Source organism: Micromys minutus (genome assembly GCF_963924665.1).
Source record: "Micromys minutus genome assembly, chromosome: 7".
NCBI lineage: Eukaryota > Metazoa > Chordata > Mammalia > Rodentia > Muridae > Micromys > Micromys minutus.
This window is the reverse complement of record NC_137976.1, coordinates 73,676,211-73,684,681: the sequence shown is the minus strand read 5'-3', so window position 1 is coordinate 73,684,681 and position 8,471 is coordinate 73,676,211. Positions and strand designations below refer to the sequence as shown.

At 44.8% G+C, this 8,471-nt stretch overlaps 1 protein-coding gene across 2 annotated transcripts in view; it reads left to right on the top strand.

Annotated features, from left to right (window-relative positions):
• The first annotated feature begins 5,020 nt into the window (after positions 1-5,020).
• The window catches only part of DGCR8 (DGCR8 microprocessor complex subunit), a 29,653-nt gene continuing 26,202 nt past the window's right edge, over positions 5,021-8,471 (top strand). For both annotated transcript variants that reach the window (XM_080919432.1, XM_080919431.1), the window contains exon 1: positions 5,021-5,148. The gene's annotated coding sequence lies outside the window, so the exon portion shown is untranslated. The remainder of the gene's footprint in view (positions 5,149-8,471) is intronic.

Below are 8,471 nucleotides of genomic sequence, written 5' to 3'. Positions count from 1 at the left end.
GCCTGCACAAAAGAAAAAAAAAATTATTTATTTTATGTATGTGAGCACACTGTAGCTGTCTTCAGACACACCAGAAGAGGGCATCAGATCCCATTACAGATGGTTGTGAACTGCCATATGGATGCTGGGATTTGAACTCAGGACCTCTGGAAGAGCAGTAGGTGCTCTTGACCGCTGAGCCATCTCTCCAGCCCCAGAAGCTTCTCTATGTTGCTTTGTGTCACATACTAAGAGGAAGATTTCCTGTTACCAACACAAATGCTGAGCCTAATGTTTTACTGAACACAGTGACTCTAAACCCAACACTGTCAGTTTTGTGAACACTGCTTTTATCTTGATAATGATTAGAAAACAAGGTTTTTAGGGGCTCTGAGACTTTTCCAAAACACCCCATTCTTAAGAATGTGAGACCCTAAAGACACAGAAATGGTTACAGTCAGACTTAGAGATTTTCCAGTCATTCCAAGGCTATGAGACCCCTCCTGTGCCTGAGAAATAAAAACAATGACCCAGAATAATTCTCAGAAAAAAAAAAAAAAAAAAAAAACCACAGAATATACTGACTGATAGCCACTTGGCCTTCTAGAAAGCCCTAGATAGGGTCCTGACATCTGTCATAGTTATCTCATGCTCTAATCACCCAATTCTGAAAAACAAAACAAGGACAAAACCCTTCAAAGCTTTGAAATATATAAACAAGTTTCTGAAAATATAAAAACAAAGTTTTAGTGGACAAGTCAAGCTATACTGACCAAGCTGAGTTAAGACAAAACAAAGATGACCGCTTTAGGAACAGCTTCCCTACCCCTCCCTGTACTGATTTTATGGAGAATGCAAATTGTCAACAACCTTACTGCCAACCTGCCAACGTTTCTCCCCATTTCCTCCCCCTTCCTCTCCTCTTTCTGAAAGTTATACTGCTGACCAATGGTAAAATAGTAGCTCACCCCCCTCACAAAAAAGTAAAAATGTTTTGAGTTCGGGGTTGACTCTCCCTTCAAGGATGAACAACCCCATGTGCATGGAATAAAAACCTCTTGTTATTACAGCGGTCTATCGTCTAATTGTGTCCTGTGGGTTGTGCTCCTGAGCTAAGACTCCTCGGGGTCTTAGAACAATAACTTACAATAGATCTGCATGCCAAATTAGATGTTAAAATATCTCTCCTGCTTATAACAGAATAGATTATCCATCGGCATTAATGTTCAGTGATAACCATTTCTTCCTAATACAGTACAAGCAGTAATTTTAACATTGACAAAATACATGTGTCATTCTACACAGGCCAAAGTCCAGAAGCCATGTACAAGTGTCTCTATAGGCTGGTCCTTTAATTTTCATTTCTTTTTAATTTGTGTTTTAAGTTTTCCTAGCAAAAAGCAATTTTAAATTTCTTGAGGTGGCAGGGATGTGTGTGTGTACACCTTTGATCCCTGCACTCTGAAGGCAGAGGCAGTTCTGTGAGTTCAAGACCAACCTGGTCTACAGAGTTCCAGGTCAGCCAGAGATAAGAGAAACCCTATCACGGAAAACAAAAACAAACAAAAAACATCTTGAGTATCTAATAAAAGATTGTTTATTGAGACAAGGTCTATCTGTGAGGGTCTGGCTGTCCAGGAGCTAAGTAGACCAGCTGCTGTCCAGGAGCTCAGAGAGATCTACTTGTCTCCTGTCTTCAGAGTGCTGGGATTAAAGGCATGTGCCATGTGCTTAGCGAAAAACATATTTTAAAATGTAATAATTATGCAAGGTATCAATTATATCTTTTGAAAAACTGTAACAAGTTTTTATTTTTTAGCCCCCCTTTTCCAGAATGAATATTTGAAAAATGCTAGATTCAAACAAACCATTTGACCAGAAAGTTGCTTAAGAAATGATTTTTATTTTGTGTATCAGAATGTTTGCCAATGTAGAGATATGTGAACTCTATGAGTGTCTGGTGCCCACAGGACAGAAAAGTGCATTGGAGCCCCTGGAACTAAACAGATGGTTAGCCTTGAACCAAAGTAACCACTAAGCCATCCCCCCAGTCCCAGAAAACTGAAAATTAAATGTCTTAATATCTTCAACTCTGTTAGGCCTGGATAAGCTAAAAATCTTTGCATAACCAGTTTTTGATGCTGTAGGTAAGGGTACTAGTTGTTCTTGCAGAGGACCCAGGTTCGGTCCCCAGAACACACTTGGTGGCTCACAACTGTCTGTAATCCTAGTTTAGAGAGCCTGTGAACTCTTCTGACCACTTTCTGTGCACAGACACACATTCATGTATATAACACACGTTTATACATAAATCTCTTTTTAAAAAAAAGTCAGTAGGTGAATCTTGTTATGTAGACTTTAGGTTAATATATTTTCCTGCTTTTAAGAGCTGCCCTCAAAAATGGAAATTCCTAAACTAAGTCAGAAAATTGCTTTGTGGGAGATCCAAGATGGTTAGCAAGTCTCCGAGCCTTGACATAACTCAGATAACCCTGTAACTGATGGCTTTAACCCAATTTCCCTGGAGAATATAGGCAATATCAGGGTCTCCCTCTCATTTTTTTTCTTACAATGGCTAAAGCAATCTTTTCCTTTGACTTAGGATTTTGTTCCATTTGAGGATCATGGGAGAAGAAAGTGATAGAGGCAGATGATGCTGATGTTTTTCTTGTAGAGACAGATGCACAGAGGGCTAAAAAAGATTTTTTTAGAATTTATCTTTTGACACCATCTCCTCTAAAATTTTGTTAATATCCTGAACTTGAATATCTTGATTGTGAGTTTTAAAAACTCTCATATTTTCATTGCTGTCTTTGTGACAAGGTTTCTCTGTGTAACCCTGGCTGTCTGGAACTAATTTTGTAGACCAGGCTGGCCTCAAACTCAGAGATCCACCTGCCTCTGCCTCCACTGCCTAGTTCATTTTTTTCTCTTTACTTTTCATTGATATTTATTTATTTATTTGAGACAGGGTCTCATTATCTAGCCGTGGCTGGCTTCAGACTCACAGAGGATGTGGCTGCCACAATGCTTGACTTATTTCTTCTCTTAAATGTATTTAAATTCCACTTAAAGCTGACTGATCACTTATTGTCTTTAGTTTTATTGCTTGGACTTCTAGCTTATCATGCAGGGAAAAAAACAGCCAGAATGAGTGATTCTCACTGGAGGAAATATAAAGCCGAGATATTTTTAGTTAGAGTTCTTCCTGTTTACAAATGCTTGCAATTTGCACTATCATAATTGTCAAACAGAAAATCAACTGTGGGGGCTAGGGAAATGGTTTAGCTCATTTTACAGAGGCCCCAGATTCTGCTTGGCAGTACTCACATAGTGGTTTGCAAACACTGTAATTCCAGTTCCAAGGGATCCAATTTCCTCTTCTGACCTCTATGGGCATCACACATACTTGTTAGCAAATACTCATATACAGACATCTAAAACCTAAGAACAGTATGGCTGATTGGAGTACCAAAAAGTAGCTTTTCCCGTCCTTTCCCTCCGTCCTCGGATCTATTTCCCAGTCCTGAAATCTAAAGCCTCTCTATTTGCTAAGAATCTGTGTCTCCATCAGTTAGGTGTGGACTTCAGCATTCATTCCCACGTTAGTTCTCAGTGTGTATTGGGCTATTCCTAAAGGTTTGAAGGTACTCAGGACTCTGGTGGTTGTCAGGTCCAAAAGAAGCTCAGGACAAATGGCTGTGGTTTCTAGCGCACCAAAGCACTGCCAGGCCTCCGGGCTCACTCAGTACCTGGGGCTTTTCTCTGGTCTTTTCACACTCCACCTCCTAACCTAAATCTCTTCAGCCCTTCCCTTGAAGGAACAACATAGTATGCAAACATCCCAGGATCCCTTAGTTCTCTTTAAGTGAGACCTCCGTGCCTCCTACAGCTCGTGGTCTTTCTTAAAGCTGCACTTTACCATTTGCAATAACTAAGAATTTTGGGGAGAAACTTTGTTAAAATACACAAGTCTACCAAACAGTAGGGAGATAGCTCGGTGCTTTTAGCATCAACTCAAGTGTGCTTGAGTCCTTGAGATTCCCCAACGAGTCACCCTTTAGTCCTGTTTTTAGTACCCATGATTTTTCATGTCCATTAGCAATTACTAAAGTGTTAGGCCAACAGAAGACAATTTTTTAAAATCATTTTTTGAATTACATTTATTGACTTAAATGAGAACCTAAAGGAGAGCTAGAGTTTTCGAGGTTCAGGATAGTATTAGTCCCGGGACCACAGCAATAAAGTAATGGTTTGTGGGTAGGAATTTGGAGGGCTCAGGAACGGACCCGACTAACTCCATTTTGTTTTTGAGTTCACTTTATTTCACTTCTGTCCTAAAGAATTTTCCTATGTCTTACATACTGCTACCTCGGGTGTCAGATCAGTTTCGAACAGCTTACGTCTCTTAATGGTCTTTGGCACTGACACAGGTCTGGAAGGCCGATCTAAGGTCCATCCCATGCCAAAAGGATCCCCAACTGGCCTCTGCTTCTATCACTTTTTTGACTCGGAGGATGCTGTAAGCACATCGGACAGATTTTTAGTCATTAGACCTTTGTCCTTCCAGGTGTGGCGACACTGCGAATAAAACTGTCCTCAGCATCGCGCATCTTGTCCGTTGACTTTCTGGGATTGGTGTAACTCCAGCTTAGTCTCTGGGACGACCCAAAGTTGGAGCTCGATTGTCCATGCACAAACTCAAAAGTGACTACTGAGCTCCACAGAGGTCGGCCCACAAGATCAGCACCCAGCATTCCTCACACTCCCGCGCTCCCTGGCTCCCGGCAGCCTCTACGCGCCTCTCTCCCGGTGCACCCCGCGGCCTCAGCTCAGCCCCACCCCGAGCGTCGGCCGTTAGCTGCGCCAGGCTTGCGGCTGGGCCCGCCCACGTGGCTTCCGTAGCGCCTCGCAATTGGGCCGCGTGCGCCTCGCGCCGCCGATTGGCGGCCTCCTCAGCCCGCTCCCGGCTCCCCCAATGCGCGGCGGCCGTGCGTCGGGATTGGTCGCGCTCCGCCAAGGCCCGCCTTCCGCTCGCCCGCGCGGCAGCGGGTCTCAAGAGCCGAGAGCTTGCCAGGGCCTTCGCGGGTTGCGGCGGCGCCGGGGCGGTGAGGGTCGGCCGACTGTGGTCGGGCTGCGGGCGGCTCGGGCAGGTCGCGGGCGCCACAGGTAGGTGCGGGGCGCGATGGGCGCCCCGCGGGCGGCGGGCGCTGCGGCCTGGAGAGGCTGCGCCCTTTCCTTCCCTCCTTCCACCCCCCCTCCCGGGCGAGGCCACAGGCCGGGGCTCGGGGCGGGGCGCGGCGCGCTAGGCGGGCTGGGCCACGCGGAGTCGCGGCCTTTGTGCAGTGGGGCCGGGCCCGGAACCCAGGCATCATGGACTTAGTGCTGTCGGTCTGGTAACGAAGCCCCTTGGGCGGTGGGCCCGAAGCCATCGTCTCGTCTTCTGGCGGGAGAGGTGTGGGCAGGGACGCCTCCCGCCCGGAACTCTTTTCTTGTCTGTTTTGTCTGTTTGGAAAAGCCGACATACCGCCCAAGTCTCCACCAAATTGCTCGTGGATGAAGTGTCATGTAGCTTATCAGAATGTGGTTTTACAGTAACAATGAACGTTGTAGAAATAAATGGGAAGTGGCAACCTGTTGACAGCGATACCTGTCAAGTAGTATCATCCAGTGGATTTGGGTTGCTCGTGGTATAAATTTGATTTGCCATCTTGCATGCTTGCATGTACCTCACTGCTGGATGCAGAGATGTCCTATTCAGGGTTGTTGACTCTTGTATGCCAATCACTATTAGGTGCCCACTATTTGCTGGCCCCAACTAGACTCCCAGGTTTGGAAGTGGCTCAGTTCCCACTGTAAGCCATCACTGACTGAAGGGGGTGAAAGGCTGGTCAAGCGAGTGCGGCCTGTCAGTTTAGGATAGGATTTTCAGGGTGACAAAGGAATTGATGAGGTCATGCTGCCTTTGGGTTGAGCAGGAGGCTGCAGCTGTAGCAGTCCAGCAAGTAGGAGTTGTTCAGATGTGTTGGGTAAGCCCTGTGCCAGGGTCCAGGGCGGCCAGCTGTGGGTCTGACTTACAGTCTAGTTGGCAAATCAAGATCTGCATTCATAGGTCTAGTCAGCGAAAGAATAGTAATGAGGTTGACGGATCGGAGGGCTACCCTTGAGCTGTATTGCCAGGCATGTTGTGGAGCAGGCAGTTCACCGTGGCTGTCTGAATTTTACCTGGTGAGAAACATGATTTTGACTGGTTTGCCCAGTTTTGGCCTTCTCTTGTCATCATTCTCCTCCCATGTGATCTCATGTAGTTTTCACATCAGTTTCTTTTGACATCTTCCATGACCCCATCTCCAGTGCTGCTCCTCCTTCTGATCTCCAATCTCCTGCTTCTACTTGTCCATTTCATTTTGATCCAAGCCAAGATACAGCAACAGTCCATGCCAGGACAATCTTTATGCCTATTTAAAGTCACCTTGGTGCTTCTCTAGGCCTTGCCATATCTCTGAGGAAGCCTTGCCACCTGTTTGTAACAGCAGACCATTTCTCAGAAACTGCAACCTAAAGTCCCTATCCAAGCTATGTGGTGAGCTTTTTAATTCTTCCTCTAATTTGATCCCTACTCTTACCCTCTTAGTTTTTCTGGACACAGTGGTTCATTAAATTGTAAGATGTTGTAAAATTGAGGTAGTATAGATAGACTCTTGCAAGGCCTGCTTGCTTGGGTGGCAAAGCAATTGTATCACTTCCTAACTTCGTAACCTTGAGCAGATTGTTTAACCTTTCTGTCACAGAGCTGAGTGAGTTGCATAAAATCCTAGAGCAGGGCCTGTGTTGGGGTTGGCTGCCATTGTTATGCATGGATCACCATTTTGACCCCTTCTGTGTGTGCAGTATCCTGTTACTCAAGATTAAAAAGTGGAAAAGACTGAATACTTGTTGCCCAGGCCCATCATCAGTTCCACTCCACACACTATCCCTAGCTTGGCTCTGCCCCAGGGTCTTTGCTTTTCCTTTAATTGTCTTGTACAAGTGACCCTTCTTTTACCCTTGTTAACCACCTGGCTCCATCTGTTTCTGTAACTGGCACTGGCTGTAGAGCTTGTGTAGTCTTTTGGAAGCTGCTTCCTAGCTTTTTTCTTGCTTTGTTTTAATGGAATATTTGTCAGCATGTGACATCATACTTTTCTTATTATTACCCGTTTCTCACACTGATATGCTGTGTGGGGCAAGTGTTTTGTCTGCTTTGTGCTTAACACATAAAAATGATGTGTGTGCCTTATGGAAGGCATTCAGCAAATAGTTGATTAATGAATTGAATAAACTTTCAGACGGAAGGTAAGAAATTTACCTAGGACTGCCTGCTGCTGAACTCAAGAGCTAGACAGTTAGCCTGCTTCTGCAAGATGTATACTTTCTTTTTCTAGGGCCTCAGGGTCCCCACTGTGGTGTGTATTTCTTTAAAGCTTCCCCACTTTAACACTATCAATGTCTTCATTTATTGTCTTCATCCTATAGTTCTTCACTGGCCTACTGCTTTTAACATGCAGTATGCTTCCCTGTCCTCTGTTACTTTGTCCCCAACCTCTGCCTACTTAAGTGTTCTTACTATTAGCATATTCTACCTCAGAAGCCACAGGTTTGACTTGCTGTGGTCTCTGCACACCTAACAGGCACTGTCCCGGTATTCATGATGTGTTAGAATTAAGCATGCTGACCAGTCTGTCCTCTGCAGTGGTCCTTGGTTACCAGGAAACTGGTCTCCCTCCTGGCTTCTTAGTGAAGCTTAGCTGCTCTTCTCAGTCATTCATAACTACCTTTGATGGGAACATCTTTGTAGAAGTGTTTTGTTAAATTTCCATTGAATTAAACACTGTAGGCCATTGTCACTTATAGGGAATAAAGTGATAGTATAGTATGACCTTCCAGCTGAGTCTAGGCCATGGGGTCATTCTCTTGTTTGTAGTAGCACCTTTCAGAATAGACTGAGTTTTTAAATGGTTTAATTTACCCTAAACAAGCCTCTGGCTTTTATGTTGTACCTTCAGCAAGGCATAACCACCCCATTTAATCCTTTTACTGTAAGGTGCTTATATAGTTGATGTTGTTTGTCCTCTTGTCCTCTCTGGGGTCTTAAGAATATGAGTTATTGTAGGTGCAACCAAGCTGTCACCCATGGGCATGGTTGTATGTTTGTATATCTGCACCTGTAATAGTGTGCATGGCATGTGCATGTTTCTGTGCATGATGTGGGAGTGTGCATGTGTGCGTGTGCATTTGTGTGTGCATGTGTTTCTGCCAATAACCTTTCTTTCTGTGGCTCTTTGGTTTTGTGGCCAGCCTTCTGCTGATCTGCCTTCTCTGTTGTGTCTTCCCTCTTTGCAAGCATCCTTTGTAGCAGAGCTTCCTAATATATATACATATATATATATATATTGCCCTCTCTGCTGTTTCCCTCTTGTGGTTTTGGTGCTTTACTACCAGTTCATGTGGTC